The sequence below is a fragment of the Triturus cristatus genome, chromosome 10 (assembly GCF_964204655.1).
Source record: "Triturus cristatus chromosome 10, aTriCri1.1, whole genome shotgun sequence".
Lineage (NCBI taxonomy): Eukaryota > Metazoa > Chordata > Amphibia > Caudata > Salamandridae > Triturus > Triturus cristatus.
In genome coordinates this window covers 338,452,607-338,465,635 of record NC_140593.1, presented here as the reverse complement: position 1 = coordinate 338,465,635, position 13,029 = coordinate 338,452,607, and positions in this window count along the sequence as shown.

Here is a 13,029-nt window from a genome sequence, read left to right as displayed (position 1 = left end):
TCTGGTATCCTAGTGTGCAATGAAAGGGGAAATGTCATGGGTAAATAGGGTGCCCCAAAGGTGTTAAGGACAAGAATGTGGCAAGCGCTGTAAGCGTGCTCAAATAATTACCCAAATTAGTTAAGTGCCACAGCGTGATGATTCGGAGGGGGGTCCTACGATCCACGTGATGTATCCATGTGCCTGGTGATCAAAGCGGGTCTGTATGAGGGGCAGCGTCAAGGAAAGTAAAATTAATTAATTGAGTGGTCCGGGTGGGGGCCGAGGCTTACTTAAATGAGTAAATCCAGTAACGGAGCCGCTTGGAATCAAACCTCCGTGTGGCAGACTGGCATCAAACCTCCGTGTGGCAGACTGGCAAGGACAAATGAAGTGTCTGGGTGCACGGGGAGAAAGGAAAACGGCAATAAGTGCAGTGCCGGCAGGTCAGGTGACATGAGTCACGAGGGGAGAAGGAGACTAGACCGGAGGTGGCAAGGTCTGTCAAGGGCACCCGGGGGGACCAATGAGTAACAGTCAGGGAGAAAACTTGGAAAAAAGAGAGAGAAACCACACCGAGAGTGAAGGGTTCGAATCCGCAGTTAGGATCCTTTTTAGCATATACATAGAGACAGTACCAATGCAGTGAGATCAAGAATGAAAACAGTTATTTCAAATATACAAATATAAATTAGGCAATCACAAATTTAATTTAAGGGCAATTTGACAAGATGGAAAACAGTCAGGATCCTTGGTATATTAATGAAAACGCAAGTAAATGGAAACAGTGCAAATGTAATGACATCAAGAGTGTACTAATTAATTAAGAGTTATAAGTATAAGTTAAAGACAATTATAATAGTATGAAGGTAAATTTAACAGAAAGGAAAACAGTCCGGAACCTTGGTATATTAATGTAATTGTGAAAGTGTATCAAGTGAAGATCAGTTACTTGGAGGTTGACTCAATTAATGCAATTGGAATCAATGGGGTCAGCGGTATTCAATTTATATCCTGACAATAAAAGCTTGTGTAAATAACTGAAAAAGTATGATCAAGACGAAATTGTTACCTAACATTTATTATAATATTGTTTGTACCGCGGTAGAAGTCAACCAGGTGGGGTAACCACAATATGACTTGAGGACAGAAAAACAATTCACAGACAACAGTTTGCATAGTCGTGACGTGAATGACTGTGTAATGTAATCACAATCCAGTATGTACAGAGTAACATATCGAAGGGATAGGAAAACACATGTGTATATACATCAGGTAAATCCCAAAGTAATCAGTATGTTGCATGTTGATCAAGGATGCAGTGGTCTAAACTGGTATGGCCAACAAGTGGCATTCCCTGATTGAGGGACTATACGGTGGTTGCCATGTAAAGGGAAGCAAATGGCGCTTAAACGGGTCACGGAGCTGTAATGACCGTGTTCCACTCATCCAGTGTATTTAAGCCATTCGCGACAGAATTGCAGCGTGCAATCCATCTGCACTCAGATTTTTTCAGCAGGAGTTGTAGGTTTGCACCTCTGAGCGGGAGTGTTGGGCGGTCAATCACCTGCCAGGTTAAGTCTGTTTCTGAATGATCTTTTTCTTTGTAGTGACCCACGAGGGGAGCAGTCTTAACATTACATCTGATGAGGCTTTGATGCTGGAAAATCCGCTGCTTTACCATCTGTGTGGATTGCAGGGGCAACGTAAGGCATAAATTACATTTGACGTGTGGCAGTTGGAGAAATGTTTAAGTTTGTAAGTCTGTCCTGCAGCTACAAATTCCTTGGTGTTGTAGGTGAGATTAAATGCTGCGCAGGTTTGGCATTTGTATTAAACATCGGCCGGTGGTAACCCCCACAATGAGGTCACAGTTTGTGTTTTTCTTTCATTTTTGGGCCAAGTAATGGCATGGATCAGTTTGTAAGCTAGGTTGCTGCCCCTCTTGTATAAAAACAAGGGTGGCTCTTTGAAGGGCATATGGGTCTGAAAAATGAGCCAGTTTCTTTTTATAACCCTGCTGACAAATTTACTGGAAGGACTGTAGGTGGACACAAATGGGATGCATAGGTTGCTCCGTTTGGGTGAGAGGGAGAGTAGAACCTCCCTGTGGCAGTACCATGCCCGTTTTGATGCACGGGAGACAATACGGTTTGGGTAGCCTCTGTTGATCAATTTTTCAGAGAGGATGGCAGCTTCTCTGAAATAGTCCTTGCGCCATTTACAGTTTCTTCGTATTCGAAGAAATTGACCGTAGGGTAAGTCGTCCCTCAGGCCTCTGGGTTGGTAACTACAGTACATTAAGAGAGTGTTCCGCTCTGTAGGTTTGCGGTAAAGGGCAGTGCCTATGGTGCCTTCCTCTGCGTGAAGGGTGTGGTCGAGGAAGGGGAGGTCATTGGTTCTTACATCAGAGGTGAATTTGAGATGATTTTGGTAGTTGTTAAACCAAGATATAAAGGATGCCAGATCTTTGTGTGTGCCGTGCCAAAGTAGGAGAATGTAATCGATGTACCGATGCCAGAGATCAATGTTGTTAAGAAATGGATTTTGTGCTGATAGGAAGGGGGTTGTTTCGAGGTGATGAACATAGAGGATGGCAAAGTTAGGGGTGAAGCAGGCACCCATGGTGACACCTTTAATCTGTAGAAAAAAGGTGTCTTTGTAGAGGAAGTAGTTATTGGTGAGTGTGATGCGTAGCAGGTCAATGATGAAGTCAGTAGGGACGCGGACTGGTCTGGGTCATTCGTCAAGGAGTTGTGTTATGATGGTAAGGCCTTCAGAGTGGAGTATGTTAGTGTACAATGACTCGATGTCTAGACCTATCATGAGATTTTTGTTATTGTCAAAGGGTCTGTCTTCAATGATGTTGATGAGGTGTGTGCTGTCCCTTACAAAAGTATCTGTCAGTGGGACAAATTCCTTCAGAAAAGAGTCAAAGTATTTCCCCAGTGGTTCCAGAATGGAACCACACCCAGATACTATGGGTCGTCCCGAGGGTTAGTCAAGTCCTTGTGGATTTTCGGTAGTACATAAATAACTTGTTGCAGGGGTGTGGGTTATTTAAGAAAGCGTGTTATTTTTTGGAGATAATGTCGGAGTCTAGAGAGTGGGTGGTTACTGTTTGTATTTGCTTGTGAATGTCCGGGAGGGAGCCTGTGGGTAAAGGATGATAGTAAGAGGTGCTACTGAGTTGACGTAGGACCTTGGTGTCATAATTGTCCATATCCATGATCACTGTACCCCCACTCTTGTCAGCAGGTTTGATGACTATGTGTTGGTTGTCACGTAAGCTGTCTAGGGACTCTCTCTCCATGATGGGTATATTATATGGGACAAACTCAGAATGAGATTGTAATTCCTTGACTTCATGCATGAGTAATCTTTCGAAAGCCAGGATTTCAGGTGGCATCATTGATGCAGGAGGAAAAAAGGTAGAGGCTGGATGGAATTGTCTCTCATAGGGTTTATTGGAGTCCGGTTTGTCAGAGAAGATTTGTTTGAGGTGAATGCGTCTGAAGAATAGGAGTAAGTCCTTTCGTAGTTTGAAGAAATTGCTGCAATCTGCTGGGACAAAGGAAAGGCCCTTGCTGAGGAGTGAATTCTCCTCTGAAGACAGGATATGCTTGGATAGATTGAAAATTGGGATAGGAGAGGCATTGGATATGGTCTGGCCAGGGTGTCGATGTTGCGTTGCGCAGTGGGCAGCTAGTCCATTACGGTGCCCATCTGATGTAGGGTGGTCTGGTCAGTGTTGGTTACCATCTGGGCTAATGTCTAACAGTGGGAGGAGACACCATTGAACTGAATTTGCGACGTGTTTGTCGCTCGCCCACATATTAGTATTGGTAGTCGGGTCTTGTTTGCCCCTGACCGCGGCCGCATTTCTCTCCTAAAAAAACGGTTGGTAGTAGGGGTTGTAGGTGGGGTCTGTTCTGTGGGCGTTCAGTGCTTGGACCTTCTCCAGGATCCGAGTCTTCTATGGATGTGTTTGAGGAGTCCGAGAAGGTGATTGCTTGATTGTTCCTATACCTGCCCCAGTTTCTGTTTCTCGGTGGTTGGTAAGGTGTATTATAAAATGTATCAAGAAGGTAGGGATAAGTTGAGTCTCTGTTGTAGTTTTTTATATCCTTTTTTATTTTGTTTATCTTCTTATTCTATTCAAAAGAGTGAAATGTGGCAATGGTACTGTCTACTTTGTCCAGTAAAGCCTTGGCGTCAGCTATCGATGTGTCTGATAGGATTAATTTCTCAAGTTCCACAATATCTTCCAGTTCCTTACGGCTGTGTTCTATGGTTGTGTCTAAGCCTAACACCATCCAGTGTCTGGAGCAAGTGGTGGCAAGGTGGCTGAAGCCAGTGCGGAATTTTGGGTCTTGCATGAAGATGGCCGGGACGTTGTTTATTTGGAGACCAAGTGGTATTGTATCATATTTGAGATATTCTGTTAGCATACATGCGTGGAGATCTATGAAGATGTGTTTCTTCTTTAAGTTCTCGAGTTTCTCTAGTAGAGCCCTTGTAGAGTTAGGGGCTAGTGCGAGGGGATTTGGGCGTGTGTGACAGTAATGAAGGGCCACTTAGAATGCGTTGGATATAGTAATCCATGTACGCAGGGGTCTCCCTAGAGGACATATTGTGTAGACTAATTACACATTATGTGACAACCTAATGTGTGAAATGTGAGAGATACTCTCGCAACCCAGCGGTTGCTCAATAACAAAGAAACAATTACAGGAGTAGAACCTGTTAACCCAGGTGAGACCGGGCAATGTTTGCAACAAACAACAATGTCTCAACTGGAAATCATTAAAACAGGACAGTAAAAACAGTGATACAAATCACAAGGGGGGCGGGGAACAAAGGAAGGGAGACCACAACGAAGATGGTAGAGTGAAAAGGTTATTATTTGTAGATTAGGTTATGGGAGAAAATCCAGTAACGGAGCCGCTTGGTGGTGATCGATGTTCTGCAGCAGAGGAATCAAACCTCCGTGTTGCAGCCTGGCAAGGGACAAATGAAAGGAAAACAGCATTACCCTCATTTAAGTAAGTCTCGGCCCCCACCCGGACCACTCAATTAATTAATTTTACTTTCCTTGACGCTGCCCTTCATTAATGCAGATTTTCACACCTCCCTGCCATACAAACCCGCCTTGATCGCCAGGCACACGGATACATCACGTGGATTGTAGGATACCCCCTCTGAATCATCACGCTGTGGCACTTACTTAATTTGGGTAATTATTTGACCACGCTTACAGTGCTTGCCACATTCTTGCCCTTAACACCATTTGAGGTGCCCTATTTACCCATGACATTTCCCCTTTCAGTGCACACTAGGATACCTGACGCCTCGCCGATTTTCACTACACCCTGATTGCTCTTACCCGGACGCTTGACCCAGCCCTTGTCCAGTGAAGGTAATTGCCAACCACCTGGACCTTCGTTCTCTTTTGCTTCATTCTTGGGCCTCTTAGTTGCTTATATACTCTCCTCTCCTTTCTTCCCCCTATACAGCACCACTTGAAAACTAATGACCATTGTCCTGATGAGGACCTGAAATAAATCAGGTTGAAACGCCATCACTACGCAGCATAGAACGTGGGCGATGTTGTGATCAATTTATTTATCCTGAATCCTAAATATCAACATTGTATATATTTTTTTGTAATTTTGACCACATTAATATTATTCTTACCCCTTTTCGCCGTCCACGCTGTTCTCTTCAACCCTGTGTTACTGCGCCGCTCACTATCACTAGCACGCCCAGTGCTCACTTTGTGTGTTATGGTCATTGTATATTAAATTGAACTGTAGTGCTGTCATAACTACTTACAAATAATAACCTTTTCACTCTACCATCTTCGTTGTGGTTTCCCTTCCTTTGTTCCCCGCCCCATTGTGATTTATATCACTGCTTTTCCTGTCCTGTTTTAATGATTTCCAGTTGAGACATTGTTATTTGAATGTCTGAGTGAGTCTCTTGGTGTGTGAGTGTTAGAAAGTCATCCTGTACCCTGGGCACCCCAAACGTTTTGCTGACTGGTACTGGTGGTTTCTGACTTTGACTGACCCTGGACTCTGGCTATCCAGGCCAAGACCCAGGGCCAGTGCTATGCTGAAAGAGACACACTTAGAATACAGTGAAAACACCTACATACACTCGGGTACACTATGGGTTGGGGTACCCCTCTGATTGGAATGACCTACCCTATAAGGCCCTAGTACATAAAATGACAGAGGGATTGAAACTACCTATCAGTCCCTAGTATATAATAGGGCATGGCAGTTTAGTGGCCAGCAGTCATTTCTGCACTTGCATGTATGCACTGCTGAAGCCTGAGGTCAGTTTAAAAACAGCCCTGTGTTGCAGGACTGCTTTTAGAAAATAAATTGTGCCGAAACACGACTTTGGTGCTTGGGGCACTTAGAAATGGTTACCCTACAATGTTTGGGCATATTAGTTACCCCCAGGGTCTCCCCTAGGCGTCCCAGGGGCGGGGGATCAGGTATTTATAAGGAGGACCCTTTTAAAATGAGTTTTAAATGCCCTGGGTAAGAGAAATGGCACATTCCACTCCCTACATTGTGATAAAGTGCTGCCCAAAATCGACTTTGGTGGTAAGAGCACCGTGGAGGCAGGATCTGCAATATTGTTTCATATTTAGTCTCCCTAAGCCTCCCCTTGGTGTTCCTGGGGTGAGGGTCCTGTAGATATATGTAGAGTACTTATAAAATATGTTTTTTATAAGCCCTGGTGCTTGAAAAATGGCTCAGGTCATTTTTCCCATTGCAAATCCCAGGCCACATAGCATTGCAAGAAGTTATTAACTAATAACTCTTGATAGGAGAAGGCTAGAACTACTGTTCAAAGACTTCCTAGAATGCTATTAATAAATCCAACAATATTATATTGTTGAATTTCTCCTAAAATGTACATACACAAAGTTATAAGACTTTCTTGTTTGTAAGCCCAGATTCAGCCTTCTAGTGATCTTTCCTGATTGGTCAGAGTTAAGTGGATTATCCAGGCTTCTTTGAAGAGGTTATGAAGAGCCCCTGTGGTTGACCAGCTCTGCTGGGAGGGCAGTGTCCTGTTGCAAAGGAATGCCAGAGCTGGGGGAGGAGTTGTAAACAATGGACTTCAAGGGAAAGGGAAGACAGCAGTCTCATTTACAACTTCACTCTTTTGACCCTAAGCCAGATGATAGGATTAAGGAAAGAATGAAGAGATGCAAGGGGGCGAGACTATGGAGAGAAGCCATCAGAGGGGTGTGTTTAGCCAGCTCTTCTCTCCTTGCTGGAAAATCAGCCACTATGAATTCGGAGGAATTGGTGCACTCTGGGACAAAATAGTGCCACATTCTGCAGGAAGTCTGCTTGACCCAGAGACGGGCTATACTGGAATTTTAATGTGCATTTTCTAAGGCCTGCACTCTGAAGACTGCACCTTCTGCACCATCTGAAACTACAGCCTGTTGATTACCATGCTGTAAAAAGAACTAAAGAGTGGACTCCCTGCAAGCTACAGGTTAACAGAGCTCACCTGGAACATCACCACCAAGAATCCTCAACTTGGAGAACTAGCAGTGGATTTGTAAGGGTTTTGCCCAAGTGGATTGTGGGAACTGAAGTCCTCAACTTTCAAGGACCATCTTGGAGCTTCCAGACCCTTGGAGTGAATTTGAGACACTTTGGGACCCTTTGGAGACCTTCAAAAAGATGTTCCAGAAGTTCTGAGAACTTTGGAACAACTTTGGAAAAAAGCTCCATAAGGGGACCTACTCAACCTGCCTTTAACCACGAGCCGGCCTGCCATCCAGGTTTACCCCGCTGAAAAGCTTCGTAGGTCCTACTTCCATAGTTTGTCCAGGAGTAGTCGAAATCTGAGGCCGGCGAACCCTCACCGAATCCGGCCTGGTGAAGAGCATCGAGGGACCCAGAGAGTAAAAACTCTAAAAAAGTTTCTAAGTCTGAATAAAGAAAAGGTGACCGGGAGCAAACGTGAAAGCCAAGCCGTCTGCCTTCAACCGCGTGTCGGCCTGGATCCTTGGTTTGTTTCGCTGGAACGCTCCAGAGGTTGGACTTCCATAAGTTTGACGGAGAGCTCGTCGCACTTCAATGCAGCAAACCCTCACCAAATCTGGATTGGCTGAGAGCTTCAAGAGACCCCGGGAAGAAAAGCTCCAGAAACGTTTTTAAGTCTAAAGGTAAAAACTTTGACCCGGCCCTAGTGTGAGGGGAGCCCGCCCGGGGCTCCATCGTGGTCGGCCTGAAAATTTGACTTTGACCAGGTCTATCGCAACCAGATGTCCCAATAAGGTGTTATAGGTTTCTATGTGCTAGAAAGTGCTAAATCTTTGAAAATTCATATCTCTGGTTCCCTACATTGGATTTTTGTCATTTTGGTGCATTTTAAAAATAAAAATATTTCCAATTCCTATAAATTGCTGTAGGATTTTTATTTTGTATTGTGTCTTAATTGTGTACTGAAATTGTGTTTTTAAATGCTTTACATACCTGTCTTTGAAGTTAAGCCTGCCTGCTCGCAGCCAAACTACCAAGAGCTGAGCATAGGAATAATTTTCTAAGACCTATTCTGAGCCCTATACTGTGTTAGTGGCCTTATTGCCAGTGGCAGATATACATTTGCCCCTACTAATAATCCACTTTCCAACTGTGAGTGTCTGAGAGGGTCTCTGAGGGGGTGCATGAGTGTCTGAATAGGTCTGTGAGTGGGTGTATGAGTCTCTGACTAGGTATGTGTATGGGTACATGAGCCTGTGACTGGATCTCTGAGTTGGTGCATTAGTGTCTGAGTGGGTCCATCTATCAGTGAGTGTGTCAGTGGACGCAAAAGTCTTACACTGGGTCTGTAAGGGGTATATGACTGTCTGAGTGGGTCTGTACATGAGTGAGTCACTCTCCAAGTGAGTCTGTAAGTGCCTGCATGAGTACCGGAATGAATATGACAGTAGGTATATCAGTATCCGAGTGGTTATGTGAGTGGATATATATGTGTGTGAATGGGTATGTGAATAGATGTATAAGTGTCTGAGTGAATATGTGAGTAAGTACATAAGTGTGTGTGACAGTCACCGGCCAGTGTGTACAAATATATATATTTTAATAATTTCCCCAATTTTCGTGATGTTGCCCCTGCAACGGTACACTGGGGACCGCGCTGGTGGTTGCGCCATCATCGCGAATATCACACGTGATTTAAAAAATCTATTTAGGACACATAACTTGTGTCACTAACACCCTATTTCACAAACATGGGGTCAGAGTACCTCGACTCTGATCCCTTATGTTAGCTTTTTCAGAAATGTTCAGCCCTGGGAACCTTTCCTCATCAAGAAAATGGCAGCTGCAACTTTCTGTTCATGTTCCGTCTAACAAATCAGAGCATTCCAGTTGGCGTGTGCATTTGCGTTTAATCACGAAACCATTGCGAAATATCCACGAACAGAGATGTCACTAATATTTTCGGTTTTTAATTTTCTCAAAAACTACTGAACTGATTTACACCAAATAGGCAAAAGGCACTTCCCTGAACCAACATCTACCTCCCTGCCAATTTTGGTGTAAGTCCATTCAGCAGTTCGAGCTGTAGGTGTGTCTAAAGTTTCCTATGGGAATTAACATTACAAATGCACCCTTATTTTGCACCCAAAATTCTCGGTCACCACTGCACAGATCACCGCCACAATTTTCATGACAACCAGAACCTACCTTGACACTTTTTTGGGAAACTGTAAAGAGGATTGGTCAAACAACGCCAAAGTTATAGGCAAGTCAGAAAATTATTTTCCTATGGACACTAGGTTCTAACTATAACTTCCTACTGGTGATCGTTCTGTTTGTTGATGGTTTCAATTGAAAAGTACCTTAATAAACGTTATGATCATAAATACAGAGTAAAGCAAGATTCAGCTCAGAATAAAGATGAGAAGGGGGTCAGATTGAAATTCACCTTTTGCCAATGCTTGGTCGTTGAGCAAGCAAGCACTGGTACATGCTACATGGCTGTAAGTAGTTGAAGCCCTGGATACAGGCACAGGGCCAGGGAGTGGTGGCAACAAACTGAAGAAGGAACCTGAGATTTACAAGTAGGAGTTGCAAGTGCAAGTTAAGCTTGGGCATGGAGGCCCTGGTTATAAGCACTGGGTAGAGGAGTAGACCACCAGAGCTTCAGCACTAGATGCACCCTTTGTCATCAGAAGAGTGGTAGGGAGTACCAGGATGAGATGAGTCCCTACAATGATATGAGATACTAGAGGTCAGTGGTATCGGGAAGCACAGGTTGTGGGTCACTTGGGACAAGCAGTCACAAGAGGAGCTGGTTGCTAGTGCTTGGTGGGCATGGCAGCTCCAACAGAGATAACGCTTTATTTTAGGAGGAGAAGGGCTTGGACAATGGATGAGATAATTATGTGTTCTGTTTTAGACTGACAGGCAGGGGAAAGCAAATTAACTTCTCCAAGAACTTGACTTTCATGATGCTCCCATGTTGTCACGATTATTTTAAAACGTCTCCACCTTTACGGAAAAAGACGTTAATTCCCATAGTAAAAACCCTCCCCTGTCCCGTGCGGCAGCACTCCATAATGTTGAATCTAGTGTGATTGATTTGATATGGCCTTTATGTTTGATACATGTAACTATCTCATATGCTGATGTTGACGTGGGAATTCATTGTATGAAAGCTGTAATACTGTGAATTGGTTTGTCAAGACACTGTGAGCCTTAGCATACGATCTGGCACAAGCTGAGATCCAGTAATGTTTTGGCAGTCTCATTTATTGATGAGTTTTGTAGCAAAGAGCAGAGCACCGTTCGCAGAGCGTAGCGGTGTAGCTTGAAACCTTGGAAGGCTTCCACTGGAATCGCGCACCGCCGCAGGACGTTACGGTGCGTGTCAACGTTGGGTGCGGCTGCCTATAAAAGCCGCACCCAAGGTTCTGGAAGGCGCCTTGCCTTCCGCTCTTCCCAAGGACAGGATCGGGGTTTAGACTCTTGGGGCAACTTACCTGGAGAAGCGTATGTTGTTGCAGCTGTTCATCCTCGAATACCTCGGCTTCCTGGAAACGACGAACCTGCAAGAGAAGAGAAAAAGGAGATAAGTAAACTAATTTCAGGCACCCTTCGCAAGAAAGGGAAACATCTTGAAACAATTTTTGGAACTTTGAACATCGTGTATCAGAGACTTAATCTAACGACAATTTCAAGAAAAAGACATTGTTAATGTTACTGTGATTATTTAGATTACTCATAGGCAGTTTTAGAGAAGTTTTCGGAACTGTTATTTAATGAAAAAGCAATCATCAAAGATAAAAAAGGACTGTGGTTTTGCGTATTGTATGTAATTCTGTTTTACATAGCTCCTGAAAGAAATACCTGAAAGAAATACAGAAGAGAACACGCAATATAAAAAGTAAGTCATCGATAAATGCGCAGAAAGAAACAGAGAAGAAGGGGAAACACTAAATAGAAGGTGATTGGAATAATTTTGTTTATTGTTTTTGTTTGTTTAGACAAGAAAAAGTCTACCAAAAGACTGCATAGACGAACAACCACTTACTCAATTGACGACGGACTCCATTCTCATACCAGATAAAGAAATACTGGACGTAGGATTCACAAAAGCTGATTACAGGTAGGGCAGTTTTAGGTATCTTGTAACGCCATAGTTGATAGAACTCTGTAGGAAGAACACATAAGAGAGAAACATAAAAGAATTAATAGCGTGTCTTTTGTAATATTCACAGGTCACCAGCCAACGCCCATCACGTCCAGTACCAGGCCATCCTCCCTAATTTCTAATTTATATCTAAAAGTGTATAAAACTATCTTTGGAAGTAAGTAAGAAATTTGGGAAGTTGGTCCCTTGCGTCCCTGCGAAATACTTCTACGTCGTTGCAAGAGACTCAGGTAAGAGACGGCGTAGACCTTGACATTGACATCTACACTGCGTTGACCAGGTGTGCAATGCCTATTGAGCTAAAAGGGCTTCAGTCCCCTCCCCCTGTTGTTGATCATAGCCCAGGCTGGTATCATTGAGGGTCCTTGCCTCAGGTAAAATCCGGGCAGTGCAGAGCACTGTTCGGGAAGCCGTTTCGGAGAAGCCGATTAATTTTCTGTAAAAACACAGTGTCTCCTGCTGCCTCTGAATGATTTCTCTGCAAGGGGGGGAGGTTACTGGTAATTCAGAATCTGCTAGGATGCAGACCTTATGGCGGGGGGTCTCCCTGTGCAGGGTGATGTTTTGGAGCCATCGCTATTATGTTAAAGGAGAGCTGATGATTGCTGATCAACACTGGAATGGGAAACACTATCTGCACTTAAAAGGTAACCTCTGCTCACTCCCCAATTTGACTGATAGATACCCTTCGAAAGAAAACAAGGCAGAAAATGAAAATTTGCTATGCAAGCAATTGCATTGATATATAGCGCTTATTACCCATGAGGTATGGCAGCAAGCACTATATAAAAGGAGATATTTTTTTTTCTTATTAAAAGGGTTTGCAGAAAATGACAAATTGGCAGAAATGGGCAGAAAATGGTAAATGTTGTTGTATGCAATGACATTTATGTATAGCGCGTATGACCCACGAGGAGCAGCAGCAAGCACTATATAAACACAATAAAGAAGAGGATTTGTTTTGTTATTAAATGGGTTTGCAGTGGTCCAGTGTCCACCAGACAGTCCAGACTTTTCTATCAATAGCATCACATCTTCCATTCTGTTGGGGTGGGCGGGGGCTTATGGTTTTTCTTCTAAAAAATCCAAGTAGTGGATTAAAAAATAAGAATCTGCAAAGTGGTTTTGGCAAATAGAGTTATGGGCAGTACTTTGTTTCTGTGGCTGCTGGTGGACGGCGACAGAGCCACTGGAATTATGCAACACAGGATGACCAAAGGATACAGCAGGTTTGACTAAATTATTCGATAAGACTAGGGATACTATGCAGTGTAATGTGGCACACTTTGTGATAGTATTACTTCATTATTTTGTGTTTTTATGCATCTGGGTTAAGGTTCGATTTCA